Source organism: Pyxicephalus adspersus, chromosome 10, assembly GCF_032062135.1.
Source record: "Pyxicephalus adspersus chromosome 10, UCB_Pads_2.0, whole genome shotgun sequence".
Taxonomy (NCBI): domain Eukaryota; kingdom Metazoa; phylum Chordata; class Amphibia; order Anura; family Pyxicephalidae; genus Pyxicephalus; species Pyxicephalus adspersus.
Window position 1 is genome coordinate 10,414,374 of NC_092867.1, and position 17,064 is coordinate 10,431,437.

Sequence of the window (17,064 nt, forward strand, 5' to 3'; positions counted from 1 at the left end):
ATTTGCTAAAATTTTCCTTTTGCCAAACAATACTTGAAATTAAAAAATAAAACAAGAACATAGGTTCATAAACCATTGAAACAAAATAAAAACAGCCAAAACTCGGGGTGGGGAGGGTGGAAGGGAATCTTTTCTGTTCTGGTAAACTAGCATCCTGTTTCTTTCTTTTTTTTCTATTTCCATGTCATCTCTATGTCATAGTATGTCTTGTCACTCGAGGCATAAAGTGGATCCCATTTAATGGCTTATTGCACTACCCATAGGGGTCCCGATCTTATAGGAAATGTAAATTGTGCCACGTGGAATAGCGATACCGGTGCAAGACTTGGCACAATTCAGCTGGCTCCAGGGAATATTCCATATAAGCATATCATTTAAAAAAAAAAATTTTGTCACAGCTTTGTCATCTGCGTCTGCCACCCCTACGGGCGGCCAGTAAACACAAGGATATCCATTTTTTTATTCCCCCTCGCTAGTTTGCATACCTGTACATCCCAGTTCCCAAACACACATAGAAGAAGTTCCATTATCAACTGTAGGTTCGGTACTTTCTTAATGTAGGATAGGACCTCGGTCCACAATAATTGGATTGTGGTACATTCCCAAAGGTTATGTTTGAGCGTCACCTTTTCGCAAACACATCTCAAACATTTAGTTTGCTTGGTCGGGGCATTGAGGTGTTCCTCAGTAAGCGGGCGGAATACCTTATAGGCTCTGTGGACAATCTTAAATTGTGTTTCTCTCCACAGTTCGTTTGGAGTAGCCTGTCTTACTGCAAGATATCCCTGCACTATTTTATCATACAGGGCCAGGATATCAAAGTCTTTTTGCCAACCTTGGGACAACCCAGCCGAAAGAGATTTAGAATAGAGCATTATAATCTCGGATAAATGGATTATATGGAAGGAGGTGTTACAGACAGCAGATTATCAAATCTATCCCTTTCCACCACCTTAGCCGGATTCAATAGTATCGCCTTACAGAATTCCCTAAATTGTAGGTAATATAGTGGGTGTGCGGCCTGAAGGGGTAGGGCATACTGCCCAACCAACGCCTTCAAGGTTACCGGTCTTGGAAGATCTGGCGAGAAAAAATCACCCACGGTCCGTAGGCCCTTTGCTGCCCAGACTCGGTAACAACTATGGTCCAAGCCTTGGCGGAACTGGGGGTTGCCTTAAATCAGTAAATATTTAGACAAAGAACATGGTAACTCCATTTTACGTCTGAGTTCCTTCCAAGTAAGTATCGTATCCCTTACCAGTATGTTGCATTTAAGGTGTTGTGGAAGTTGTGAAATTTTATTATGTAAAAGTGCTACTAAGTGCCAAGGATGGACCAATGCTTTTTCCAAGTCTGTGTTGGAGTAATAGGAGGTATCCTTGATCCAATCCATGACATGGCAACTAGTGCAGGCTAGATTTTAAAGCCTGATGTTTGGGAAATTAACGCCCCCTTCCAACACTGGGAGTTGTAATTTAGTTAACTTTATCCGAGGCCTCCTTCCCAGCCATAAAAATCTGGAAAAGAACTCGTTTAGAGCTTTTAAGTCAGCATGCTTCAATAGAAGTGGTATGGTTTGTAGTGGATACAATAAACGTGGAAAAGATACCATCTTGACAAGGTGGCATCGCCCCATGAATCACAATGGCAGCCTCTCCCACATTCTTAGTTCATTTTGTATTTTTTGAAATATTGGCGGGTAGTTGAGTTTATATAGAGACGTGGGGGACCTGCCTTTATGTATCCCCAGATATTTAATATTGTCTTTGACAACCGTTAAAGGTGAGGTTGGTATCCACCGCCTGTCTCTGATGTTAGTCAGGGGAAGTATCTCACTCTTTGAGAAATTGATTTTCAGGCCTGCTACTTCTTCAAAGAGGGTTAATATACGTTGAATAGTATTTATGTCTGCTGTGGGGTTGGAAGTGAACAGTAAAATATCATCTGCGAAAAATGCAGCCCTTATTTCTGTATCATGCATTGTTATCCCGTGAAGGGAGTTTGTGTTTTCTATATAACGTAACAGGGGTTCGATTGCCAAATTAAACAATAGTGGCGAGAGAGGGCAGCCTTGCCTTGTGCCTCGGCCAAATGGTATGGGATAGGAAGCCCGGTGTATTTATCCGAGCTTGGGGATCAGAATACATGGCTCCTAATAAATCATAGACAGGTCCTCTTATACCAATTCTATTAAGCACTTTGAACAACCATGGGATGTGCACGTTATGAAACACTTTTTCAGCATCAATACTTATTATAGCCAGGTCTAATTGTGGGTGACATTTAGCATATTCCAGAACTGAAAGCACCTTAGGTATGTTGGTAACTGCTCATCTCCCTTTGACAAATCCTACCTGCGTAGGTGAAATAATACTCGGTAGGTAACGCGCCAGTCTGTCAGCCAAGATTTTGGAAAGTAGTTTAGCATCCAAGTTTATTAGTGAAATTGGTCGATAGGACGCTGGCTGTTGGGGATCTTTGCCAGGTTTTGGCAGAACTTTAATATAAGCCTCTTTGCCTGAGGGGAGGTATGTCCCTGTGTGCCACATGTTTTACAACTTTTAAAAATGAACTCTTCTTTAATTACCGACCTAACAACATTGCTAAAATAGCAGCTGCAAAATTTTTTTTTATATATATTCACTTCTCTTTTTAGGGATATTTCAATTGCTGTAGCACAAGATGTGAAACAAACTTTTTCGGTGAAGTATTTTTTTTCAATACTCTGTTTGTGCAAATAGTAAGAGAGTTGAGTAAGAGGGTTGTTGTATTACTAAGGAGCTCTTAAGACTCCATGCAAATCATGCAGTAAAACTACATACACACTGAGTTTAGTATTCTAACCATTAGGCAGAACCTTGGGCAAAATTGATAACTGCAGGGTTTATTATATGCATGTATTTCTTTCCTTAATTTTATAGCTGTAAGTGTCTTCTTTGTTTAGGACAATATACTTTCCCTTCTGAAATCCTGGTTAATGGATAAGGGATTCCATATGGGAGTTGCTAGGAAAAAAAATGCCTCTGCTTCCTTAGTAATCCCTCATCCCCTAGTCTACTGACTGGACAGTGAAACATCAACAGATTACTGATCCAGTCATCCCTCTGCGCTCTCTTCTTGCTATTTTGTTTCTAGTGTTAAACTGACAAACACTAACAGCAAAGTCATCTAATAGGAGTCCTTTCCTACAAGGGTACCTGCAAACGTTTGCATGGTTGTTGCAATAAACCAGGGGTGTCCAAACTTGCAAAGAGGGCCAGATTTGGTGAAGTGAAAATTGTGAGGGCCTACCATTGACTATTTTATGGAATTTTTCTTTTTTTTTTTTTGTTAGTTGCCATTTTAGAAATGAGCTGGAAAGGATCACACAAGGGTCACGCGGCGAGAGCCACAGGTCTACACACACATTATTTTTATATATATATATATATATAATAGATTAATGTTGGAAAGTAGTGAGATATATATATATATATATATATATATATATATATATATATATATATATATATATATATATATATATGAATCTGAAATCCATAGATACCTGTCAGAGGTAGAATGTATCCTGCAATTCAAAATGGATGCATAGGCTTTATTTAATTGTTCCCTGACATTTTTAGGGGGTCTGGTCAAACATGCACTGGCAAGCTTAGCCACTCTTCTCGTGCCAAGCACCATTGGTTTCTTTGTGTTTTTATATATATATATATATGTATGTGTGTGTGTGTGTGTGTGTGTATATATATATATATATATATACTGCCGAAGAAGTGGACTAGATATATTCTGCCGAAGAAGTGGACTAGATCAATGAAACACGTGGAGGATGATTCATGCACATGTGGTTTGCATATCTTGCTGTATTATCGCTTGTTTTTAATATTAAAAAGTTTCATTGTTACTGGTATTGTTGAATTTTACAACTGTTAGTTACTCGGCAACATAATCATATATGTGTGTGTGTGTGTGTGTATATATATATATATATATATATATATATAGAATTAAATTTGGGAGATTTCAGGTTTGTTTCTTCCTTGTGTTTTACACCACATAATTGGGGGGGCTGTGTGTTTCTTCTTTGTGTTTTACACCGCATAATTGGGGGCGGGGGTGCTGTGTGCTATGCTCTGTGTGCTGTGCTGTGCTGTGTACAGGGAATCCCATACGTTTGTAGTGGGTGTGTGTTGTGTGGGACCCGCACCGACCAAGCCTACTGTGATTCCAGGAACGTGGAGCCCTCACTGACACAGGACTCGATGCAGAGCCCTTTCTTGGCATCATAGTGAGCGTGGTCCGTGCCGGTTCCCTGTGCGCGCACACACACACACACACACACAGGCCGCATATTACTGATTTGATGACAGAGGCTGCGGGCCGGTGAAAACCTGAATAAGGGCCACTATTGGCCCGCTGGCCGGACTTGCCTGTATTAAACAGTCATTTAAAGTACAAGTCTGAGCAACAAGAATCCTTCAATTCTCACTATTTATACCTCCCTCTTGTCCATTAATTAAACTTATAATTTAGCATTACAGCCTGTGCCCGCTGAGAGATTGCTTTGTTGTGGGGCTATCACATTGTTTCCTTCTAATGAATACAAACAGATTACTGGACAGCCAATAGAAATCCCATGTCACCCTGGCAGGAATGTGGACGCACTGAAAATTATCCTTGCTCTCTGCAGTAGGGAAATGAGAAATCTATGGTCTCAAGCAAGAGTGTGCTTTCAAGCGGAACTAAACCCAAAATTACTCACATATCCCTGTTCCATCGCAAGGTACCACACCATCATCCTTGTTCCTGCGCAGGAATGTCAGAGTTCAGGCAAACAGGCCGGTGAGTGCAATTATTGCAAAGGGGACATCACCTGTCCCTTTCGGCAATTACCACCTTCCTAAAATGCTCATGGTAAAAGTGGAATTTTAGTTCCTCTTGAATTCTACAATTGCTCTGAAGCTCTGCTTTCCATCATTTTTAGAAAATGGCTTTTATTATATTTTTCATCTGGAACCCCTCTTTTACATTGGTAAAATAGCATAACAAATGGGTGAGGCTCAAGTAGTATCATGTGATGCCATGATAAAAGGAAAAAAAAGCCTGATAATTGTTTATTTACAAAATGCACATTTTAAAATTATAACGGATTATTAGACACACCTCTCCTAAGTAAAGACCTTGGTTTGTGGCATGATCGGAGCTGTGAAAATGTTATGTTCCAAACTGCTTCTAAGTTTGGCCTTGGTATCCAGGCATTAATGACCTGTACCATCAGAAAATAAATTACAGATTAAAACATCTTGTTACTTATACTTACAGTAGGAGAAATGATTGATCTAATTTGTCTATTTCACGCCCTGCTAAATGGATTACAGGAAAAAAATAACACCTAATTACAGTAGAATGTTATCCAGGGCTTGTTGCCCATTTGTTCTGGTCTTAAATTAAACCTGGAAATAAACAGATTGGTATTAAGCCATATTAGCCCTGCTGCACACTTCAGCAGTGAATTAGTTGCACCTGCCTTCTGCAATATGTCTTCTTGTTTTTCTGTCTCTCCTGAATGCAGTGCCATCTGCACCGCACCTGCCGAATATATTCTCTGTTTGCTTTTCTGTAGGTGTGTAAAATGCTTCATTGTAAATAGAATTTTGCCAATCTGTTCAGGAATACAGTATTTTACTGCAATTTAAAATGGATCTATAGTGAAAGATTATGAAAGTCATCAATGCTGAACTGATTGTAAAGAATGCTAATTGCACCGTCGCACCTAAAACAAACATGCAGATAACTGTGTGACAAGTTGTGCCTCGATTTGCTGAACATCTGAGCTGAATCCTCATTCTAGGTCATGATTTCAATGGTCTTAATGGGTGAGAATCAGAACACCAGTCAGAGAAGCCGAATGTTATAGAATCTGGTCAGCACCAGCAGCTAACATAAATTTTCAGGGAAAGGTCAACATTAGTAACACAATTATGTTAACATCAGTCATTGTCCCATAACGTGGCTCATATTTGATTGTCCTTACCGTTCTTGTTCATACTTTATGGGCAATTTGTGAAGAAGCCAATGTCTTGTATAAGGATTAAAGCAATAATGTGTCAGTAATCCTATAGCACAGGTTCAAGGTTTAATGTTGTATGTAGAATCATACCTATATGAATCTATACCTATACAATACTGATGTTTCTTTTCATTTTGTGATACATTTGATTCTGTTGTAATATTTCATAATTGTTGGTTCTAAATTTTTGCTTTTCAGTTCATTGGCTTGGGTTTCTGGTTTGAGGAGACAACTGGGACCTAATTCTTTTCTTTTGGTTCCAAATGTTGCATTGTATATAATATAAGTGTATAATCTATTCACGCATGTTTTTAAAACACAATCATGTATACACATTGTTGGGGTTGCCCATGCAGATATATTTTCTGCACAGTTCTTATCTTAATTAAGTGATTTTTTTTGTAAAGTATTTTTGAATGGTTTATAAGGCATAAGCTAAATTCGTCCTTTTAAACTCAACCTATTAAAACCTACATTTGCCTAAAGTAATGCAATTACTACTATAGTACTTATATTTTAAGAGTTATGGACAGCTTTGCTGTGTCAGCAATTGCCGCATGGAAGAGGATAGGATTGTATTAGTTCTAGCTGGATTAGTTCTAGCTGGATACAAATCTCAGATTTGTATGAATCAGTCAAATGTTTAGGTCCACTTTAAAGATACAGTTATCATTGAACCTTAAAAACGGCATCACGTTGTATAAAGTATTTGTTAAAGTATGCATAAAGACCCCAACTTTTTTGTTTTGTGTATGGAAATGATAATGCCACCTGTTAAACAGGTATCCCTTTATGTCCTGTGAGGAAAAAACAGCAAAAAGTAAGAGGGGATTTCCCCAAAGCACAAGGAAATCCTTCTGTGATATTGGCCACATAAACAGCCTTCTCCCATTGGAATATTTTTTTCTTCTGTTCCTGAGACAGCTCAGGATTTTTGGTAAAGAAGAAAGTTTTTACTAGGATTAATGAGGGTGAATCTCCTCATCAAAATACAATACGCTATATATGGTTACATAGTAAGTCAGGTTGAAAAAAATACATAAGTGCTTTCTGTTCAACCACTAGGTAAATAAACATGTCCCAGATATAAAACCCTATAAACATAGTTAATCCAGAGGAAGGCAAAAAAGCCCTGTTACAATTTGCTCCAACAGGGGAAAAAAATCCCAAGGCTTAATAAATTATTGGCTTGATAAGGCTTGAATCCCACTCTAGCAAAAAAAAAAAAAAAAATTTATATTGAATGTATATATTATTTAATGTGCGGCTTCCTGTTCAACAAGTAACTACCTTAACCATTTGAGTAATTACATTTTTCTGACTTGCAAGGCCTCCATTGTTGAAAAGGTACTCCGTCTGTTTCAAATTATGTGTGTAGATGAATTTCAGCGATAACATTTTTTCTGAGGAATATTTTTCCTATTTGCAAAGCTGTCTGTGAAAAATACTGAAGTTTAAAGTATGCTTTAACATAAAATCATTTTGGAAGATTGCAGCTGAAACATAATACTCTTGTAGAGAAAGGTTATTTAATTTAGTCATACTCTTCAGTACATTATTTTTGGCAGCTTTTCTACTACAATAACCAAACTGTAGACCAATAAAGATACAGGAACGAGCAAACGCTGCTCCCTTCTGGTGGTAGATTTACTGTATACGGGAATTGTGATGTTACACAGCTGTTTTTTGTTGTCTGTGTGTGTATTGTGACTGCAAGGTGACATTTGTAATCATTTATCAAGCCACAGCTTGACTTGCAATGTATAACCCAAGAGTAATGGTGGAATGGAGAAAATAGGTCCCAAACCAGTTTTTGAACATATGGCACGCTCACATAATATGTATCTTCATGTTCTCATCTGATTCAGCGTAGCATTAGATGACAGTGTTTATCAAGAAATCCAATTAGTCATTACATAATCCTATTTTTTGAAGGGAGTATCTGCTTTTTTCAGAAAACACACATTGTGAGGTGTTTTAGTATTTTTGATATTATTTTGATGCATTTTTGTGTTTGTGCACCTACTAAAATGTCTTCATATCTCTTCTCTTCCTACACACACTAACCTAACCCATCCTATTCCTCCACTCTTTCGAGCAAGATTTCGAGCAAGTGTCCTCTCCTGATTGTGCAGTACACCCTCTCATGTCATGGCTAGAAGGTATATAGACCCTATAGAAGTCTAAAGGGGATGGCTTATGGTTGAGGCTTAGTCCTAAATCCTGTAAAAATGAGCCCTTAAAAATAACAAACAATTGTTTATTTTTTATTCAATTTTATTTATAGGCATTACACTGTCTTATATTACATATAATATTACATACTTTTCATATACATTATTTTAGGTGTTTCTGATTAAATAATTATATTTGTATTTTTTTGTATCAGAAAGACAGACCCGAATTCATTAAAGAAACTCTGTACTTAAGTATGCCATATCTGACAGTTTCCTGAGAATGCTAGTGCCTTAGCTGCCATTGCTGCCCATAAATTCTAAGTTACCCACTAGGGCAGTCTTTCTCAACCTTTTTAACATGGGAGAACCCTTGAAATAACTTTCAGGACTCTGGGAATCCCTAACAATATTTATGATATGCCCAATTCATAGTACATTAGCCTGGCGGTCAATGATATGAATGTCTTTACATTTTTGTCCAGTGGGAAGATTGTCACCCTTATAGATAGCCAAATGGATCAGTTGTGTCAGTTGTAACCAAACTGAGAGGGACAAATTGCCCATAACTCAACCCTGAGCAACCTCTGGGGGAACCAGGTTGAGAAACACTGGACTAGAGCAATAATGCAGCAAATGAGGTAACCCACACAAGAAGGGTTGACCTTAAACATATCTTTACCTATGCTGGACATGCAGAATAAAAGCAGACGAGAGTGAGTTGTGCTATATTATTGCTTGGCTTAATAGATTGTAAATGCAACCGTTCAGTCTTGTAATATGCCTGGCCAAGCCTAACCTATTTTGAATGTGAGAGTTACAATTTTACACATTAAACTGCAAAGAAATACAAACCTTATCATTCTTACACATAGTGGTATTAGTGGCAATAAAATTGAGATCCTTATCAGAAACATAACTAGAACAGAACAAACGCCAATTGACGACAGAAAAATGATGGTCTCTTTTTAATTTAAAGCTTTCTAGGTCTGCATATTAGAAGTGTGAACCTATGTTTTTTATTACAGTTGGTGCCCTAGAAATTAGTATTTACCAAAAATATAACTTTTGTTGGTAATAACACTGGGGAACGCATTTTTTGTTGCGTTAGATCTTACACTTGTGTTTTACTAATTTTTGGTTGGTGAATCCAGAAGGATTTATTGTTACTCTGACATTTTTTAAGTGTAAAACATTTGAAAATTAATCGGCTAAGAGGTTAGAGTAAAAATGTATGCTTATAGCTTTTCCTGGAGTGTTCAGTATTAGGACAATCCCCCCAGGATTCTCCAACAAGTCAGCCATCATATGTACATCTCATATACCCTGATACTGTCCTTCCATGACCTTCAAATCTTGGTGGAATCGTTCACCTTGCTCATCACTGAATGCACCAAGGTTTTACAGGAAGTTAAAAAGAGGCTATGCAGAAAATGCACATTGATGCTCATATTGCAACCAAGCATTTTGTAGCTCTCCAAGAGTTTCTGGACAATATATGGGTAATTATTTGTGTGTTTCCAAGAAAGTCCTTGACAATGGCCTTGAATGATAACCAAGCATTCTTTTCGTCTTCTGACATTGTCCTGATGAAATGTTCATCTTTGATGAGCTGCTGAATCTGTGGACCATCAAACACGCCGGCCTTTATTTTTTTCAAAAGACAGGCTAGGAAATGCCAAAAGTGGTATGAAAACTGGCACTGGGATTTCATCTGAATGAGGCACTGGGGGTAAAGCCGATGGTAGACTAGGATACTCTCTGTTACATTTATTTTTCTTGTTATATCCTGAAGTTTTCACTATACAAAAGTAACAGTCACTGAAATGATCTCCTGGCTCTCGCCAAAGCATAGGTATACCAAATAGCATCTTATCACGTGTTCCCTTTGTCCACATCCTTAAACCCTCGACACACTGTTTGCACACCTTATGAGGGGCCCAAGATTATCTTGATCACCAAGTTTAACTTTGAAATATTCCAAATAGGTTTTCTCTAAAAATGTGCTGATGTTCACCCTTTGACTGGGAATGGTGAAACTGCCACAGATATAACAAAATGAATCAGGGTTGTTTAGGCACTTACAACGAGAAACAGCAGAGCCAGACATGATCTGAAAGAAAGGAAATATGCGTGTAAGTAGAAAAATACGTTTTGCTTATTCAATACGTAGAGCAGCGCATAACTGATCACACTGTCTTGCGTGTAAATGAATAGCCTTTACAGATTCAAGCTACAGTAATCGCATTAATATAAGCAGTAGAAAAAAAAAACCTGATGTGATAGAAGAAAACTAACTGCACTTTCAGAATCGGCACACCTAGTTTAGTGTAAATAAGTTAAAAAATTTAAATCAACAAAAAAAATCAAAATTGTTCCCCAGTGTAATCTGTGTAGATATTGCAGTTTTTTTTTTTTAAATGAATGTTTAAGTTTTTACATGCATACCAATTCTAAGAGAAAGCATGGGATAAAAGGTAAAGTTGGTTAAACTTCGGAAAGTGCCACTTCTGCCATGCAGGCTATTAACTTTTAAAGCAAAAGTAAACTAAAACAAATGTAAGCAGAAAGAGTTTTTTTATTTTGGTAGGAAAGACTTTTGTTTTTGTCTTGTCTGTTTTATGCCTTTGATACAAAAGGTATAGACCAGGGGTCCTCAAACTTTTTAAACAGGGGGCCGGTTCACGGTCCCTCAGACTGTCGGGGGGCCATACTATAGTTTGAAAAAAAACAGGAGAAGATTCTTATGCACACAGCACAAAACGTATTTATTGTATAAAAAACATGAAAGAACAATACTATATGCACAGCACACTTGCCGATCATTAAAAAAAAAAGTGGCGTTTACTTTGGCTTTAAAATTGCTTGAGATTATTCCTCAATTCCTATGTGCATTGGAAAATGCACAGATAAATTTGAATTTTCACTGTGTGTATTGAAAATGCAAATTTATCTTGCATTTTCCATGCAAATGCAATTCATTAATTTGCTTCTTTTTATACACCCTACCCTACACCCAACACTACCCCACACTTTTTATTAATTAAAAAAGGGCTGCTAAAAAAACTTTGTCAGTGTCTGGTACCTGCCACTCACTGCTGCCTTCATACATCGGCTGGATCACACTGCAGCACATGTGTACATGATCAATGTGCATAGTATGTTCATACTATTTACAAATGTACATTGATCATGTACATTTGTGCCGCAGTGAGAACCAGCCGATGTATGAAGGCAGCAATGCTCATACCTTCTCTGCCTGATGGCTTCAGCCTGACAGCTCCAGCGTTACCCCGGCAACAGTGGTGTCACGTGACCGGGTTCCCTGGAGTGCAGATGGCAGGCAGCCAGAGCTCAGGCAGGAGAAGCAGCCTCAGCAGCTGGCGGGCCGGATGGACAACCTCAGCGGGCCGTATTCGTCCCGCGGGCCGTAGTTTGAGGACCCCTGGTATAGACTAAAGGAGCTACAGTTTAAGTCCTGGAATCTGCAGGGGCCTTGCAAAGTTTTACAGTTATTTGGCTGATTTTAAAATTTTATGTGGCTTTTCATGTGTACTATAGTTTTTTAGATGGCTTTTGTGGCACATTTTCTGAAGTGAATAAGAAAGAGTTATGCTTCCTCCAGAGTTTGTTTTTCTTCCAAAAATCTTCATTGAGCTGGACTGACACATAGGCAAAGAGCCATCTATCAGATCTAAGCTCCTCACTCTGCATGTTTTACCCCACCCGGGCTTTCCCTTACAAAGCCTCAGGTGGGGTGCCATCTGCGTCTGAGGCCAGGGGATGCCGATGATGGCCGGGTCATGCAACGCGTGTGCGGGTGGCCTGCATGCCTTGGGGGGCGGGACCGGCGGGAAATTTGAAATTAAAAGTATTTTTAAATGTCAAATGTACTGATTTGACATTTAAAAATACAAAATAATCATACGACCAAGGAGGTTAAAGAGTCAAAAAATGTTGCAGAACAGCTCAGCCCCTAAAATCACCCACAACCTCAATTGTGTTTACAAAAAGACTTCTTCTGCAAGTCATGCAAACTGCCCCCCTCCCCCCTCACCATGCCTCCGTCCTGCACACCAGCGAGCATGGAAGCCCCGTTCATATCTAGGAGTTGTCTGTATGTCAGATATCCTTATCTTGGGGACTACCTGTAATATCCTTTTTGTTAATTTTTTTTTTTTTTTTTTGTGTGTAGATCCAAGGTCTTATTAGTGTATTTCTTTGTGGGACCTTCTGGTCGAATTTTTAACAATTCACATCCAATCTCTATAGATCAGGACCTCTCCAAAACTAAATTCTGCACTGCGCTGTATTTCCTAAAAAGAAAAAAAAATGTTAAAAAGTTTCCAATTTGTTAAGTAACTGCCTAAAGCTGTGTACAAATAAATCCCACTCGTACACCCATAATAAATATACAGTCACCCACATGATTTAATTATCTGTCATTTTTGTTATGTAATGGAAACTTGGCTGACATATACCAGGTTGTGAACTTTAACTTGCCTAAAGGACACACAATGCATGACATTTAAAAGAAGAAAAAATCTAAAACTTTGTGGCTGTTTAATTGGGTTTTTCTGTGCAAATAGCCTAGATTTGTGACATTTCATTCACGTTTTGTAAGTAATTACTCTGCTGGGATAAAACCAGTTTGGTCACTATAGCAACATGTATTACACCACTTCATCCATTAAGATATTTGTCACAGAGGAGTCCACATTTCTTTCTGTTTTGCAATTTTTTATTTCTCTCCCGTCCTCCTACATCTTTTTGGACTGGGATATATTGGTGGATATTGTAAGGGTTCAGAATATAGGATATCTAGCAGCAATTGGGCTCATGTTATGGCATTTGGTACATGTAAGACATTATTAAATGAAGAAATGTAGTCTTTAGTAGATTATTTAGGGGGAAACTATCATATTTTTAGGTCAGTTTTCTGTACATATATGCATGCACGAACCTCTTTATTAGGGACACCTTGCTGGCACTGCGTTGGACCACTTTTGCTTCGGCTGTAATTTATGTGGCATTCAACAAGGTACTGGAAGTATAGTTAGGGACTTTGGTCAATATTGACATGATAGCATTACACAGTTGCTGCACAGCACGGTGCCTCAGTGGTTAGCACTCTGGCCTTTGCAGCGCTAGGTCCCAGGTTCATATCTCGGCCAGGACAATATCTGCATGGAGTTTGCAGGCTCTCCTTGTATTTGTGTGGGTTTCCTCTGGGTACTCCGGTTTCCTCCCACATTTAAAACACGCAGTAAGGTTTATTGACCTTAAACTGTGTTAGAGAAAAACATACATAAAGACATTAACATATGATTGAGGTAGGGACACTAGATTGAAAGCCCCTTTGAGGGACAGATAATGACATGACCATGGACTTTGTAAAATGCTGTGTAATATATCCACGCCATATAAATACTGTGTAATAATAATAAAAAAAAATAGTGAAACTCCTGTTCCACCGTACCCTAAAGGTGCTCTATTGGATTGAGATGTAAAGGCCATTTAACGGAACTCATTACCATGTTCAAGAAACCAGTTTGGGATTATTTGAGCTTGATGTAACAATAGTGTGTTATCCTGCTGTAAGTAGCCATTAGAAGATGGGTACGCTGCTGTTGTGGATAAGATGAACATGGTCAGCAATAATACTACGGTAGGCTGTGGCATTTAAAGAATGCTCATTTGGTACTAAGGGGACCAGAGTTTGTCTAAAAAATATGCCCCACACCATCACACCACCAGCCTGAAACCAATAATACATGGCAGGGGGAATCCACTCTTTCATGTTGTTGATGGCAAATTCTGACCCTACCATCTAAATTGTGCAGCAGAATTCAAGACTTTTCAGACCAGGCAACATATTTCCAATTTTCTCTTGCCCAGTTTTGATGAGCCAATCTAAATTGTATTCTTGGGTTTCTGTCCTTATCCGATAGGAGTGAAACCATGTGTGGTCTCTTGCTACTGTAGCTCATCTGATCCAGGGTTTTGATGTGTTTTGCTTTTTGAAATGCTCTTCTGTACAGTTAGGTCCATAAATATTTAGGCAGACAACTTTTTTTCTAATTTTGCTTCCTTACATTACCTCAATATATTTTAAATGAAACAACTTTTAGCTTTAATTCAGTGGGTTGAACAAAAAGATTGCATAAAAATGTGGGGAATTAAAGCCCACATTTTGAGCCCCTGAAAATCATTTCAGGGGCTCAAAAATAATTGGACAAATTAAAAAGCTGAAAATAAAATGTTCATTTCTAATACTTGGTTAAAAAACCCTTTGCTGGCAATGACAGCCTGTAGTCTTGAACTCATAGACATCACCAGATGCTGGGTTTCCTCCTTTTTAAAGCTCTGCTAGGCCTTTACTGCAGTGGCTACCCATTTTCCCTCCCATTCTGATGCTCAGTTTAAGAAGGTCTTAACTTCAGAAGGTCGTTTTGTCAATGTCTACATACCTAAATACATTGGGTTCCTGACGTGTTTGGTTGAATAAATATTTGCGTTCGGCAACAGTTGAACATGTGTCCCCAATAAAGTGGTTGTATGTTTATGTAAAAAGTTTGGCACCAAAAACTGGGGTTAAAAAATGTTCATACTACATTTAAATGCAGTTAAAATATGTTTATTAGTTCACAAATAAATAGACATCAACATATAAAAAGGTTGAAATGTCGATGCAATTAAGGCAAGTGGGTACATAGTCTTTTTCATGCAAAATCATTATATATTAGGTAATTTCACTTGAATACAGAGTTTCTTACATACAAAAACATAGCATATTGAATAGTTTTACTTAGTAACACGTTTCACAGTCTCTCTGCTTCGTCAGACCCAGAAACTATATTAGATTAATAAAAGACATACATTTTGTATTGATTGTATGTTTATACACACAAGAGGATTGATACTACTACCAGTAAACAAGCACAAGTGCTCATGGGAAATGGTTTCCTCAAGAGAATGTGCAATGGTTTGGAATGGTCTGGTTTTAAAATAAATCAACCTACAGATTTATTTTAAAACCAGATAACATTTATAAACTGAAAACTGTTAATTTTCTCTCTTTATGTATTTGAATCCCAATATGTGGAAAAAGATCCCTATCTCAAAATGAAACCCTCACATCTGTTAAAGTAGCAGATAGATAGATAGGATTTCCAAGTTAAAAAATCTCACAAAATCTCAAGGAAACAGTAGGGTACACATCTGGTTCACAAAATTGATTCCCATAAACATATTAGTCATAAACAGTACTGGTTGTTCTTCCTGCACAGTTGTAGTTTGGAAATGGTTTAAGTGGGTGTCCAGAATGAAGGGAACTTGCAGGAACTGGCTGTTCTTTGTGTGACCTTTTTGTAGGATGGGGGGGGGGTGCTTTATTAAGACTTGCTCACATATTTTGGTAGTCACAAAGAGTCTTTGTGAAAATCAACTCTTACTGAGTGTATTTAAAAAAGTAATTGTGCATTCTTATTGGTCAGATTGCTTAAGTTGGAAAATAGACCACTTTTAACCAGAATAGTTTGGTAATCTTGCATATCATTATCTATTCAAGTTTATTTTGTCCCTGAGGCTTCAGCATTTTTTATGAATTCTAATGTATTACTTTTAGTGACCTTTTTAAACATCTGTCCTTTAAAAAAGAAATGCAGATTATTTTTACTGTAGGTTTTTTTGTGAAGGAATCTAGACATTGGTTCCTGCTATGGGAAAAAATTTAGCTATGATTGAGTGATATGTCTCAGGAATCTGCGGGATTTATACAAAGGTTATACTTTATTAAAGAGACCTTTACTTTGTTTTAAATGTCACCGATACACCTGGCCATGTCAGGATAATGCTTCTGTGTACTGAGCAATATCGCTGTCAGATATATCTTGCATGAGGCTAATGAGTTTTGCCAAGAGTCTGACAACAGTGAAAGAGTATAAAGCATATTTATAGAGCAAAAAACTACTTAACAAAAATTAAAAAAATGAAGCATATACGTGGGCAGACTATAATTGCTGCTTTGTCCTCAGAACAAAGATCATTTTAAGATTCCACTAGCTGTAAAGTCTACAAGATTGTTCAGCCAGGCACAGCAAACATCAAGTATAATGTAGTAAACCTTATTCTAAATTCCAGTTTTAATAAAATCAGCTCAACTGGGAATTTTCCCTTTCTAAAGTGTGTTAAATATTTAATTGATAAAGCAGTAGCACAATGATACTGTAGCAAAATAATAAAGGTGTATGAGGGCTCTTTCAAACTGTTTGGTTAGCAGCTGCCGGGCATACAGCAAACTGCTGCTGTGCATCCTGAAACGACAAACCAAACCACAGGTAACCAGGTTTGGGTGTGCCTGAGGCTGTGCTGCATAATTGCAGGCATCAACCACATAGCCTAAAGAGACTTGTTTCTTTTGTGAAACCATGCCATGATCTGCTGCAGCCACATTTGGGTGCATGCAAAAAATCACATACAACCTTTCCTATTGGCTTACTGTATATGGTAGAGATTGTGACCCTGGTTTATAGTCTGAAATGAATCATGTGATTACCACTTTAGACATGAATTTAGGGTATCATAAAAACAATCAAACCAAAAAAACAGTACAATAGAATTTGATTTTTGTAACACTTACTGGATTCGGTTACTCATTCCATGGTACAGTATAGTAGGTAAGTTTCTTACTTTAGAGCAGCGGTCGCCAACCTTTTCGGACCTCACGGACCACTAAATTCATTATTTTTAATCCCACAGACCATTAGTGTGATTTTTTTTTTTCAAAAAGATAAATACATTTGTAAAATACTAATCTTC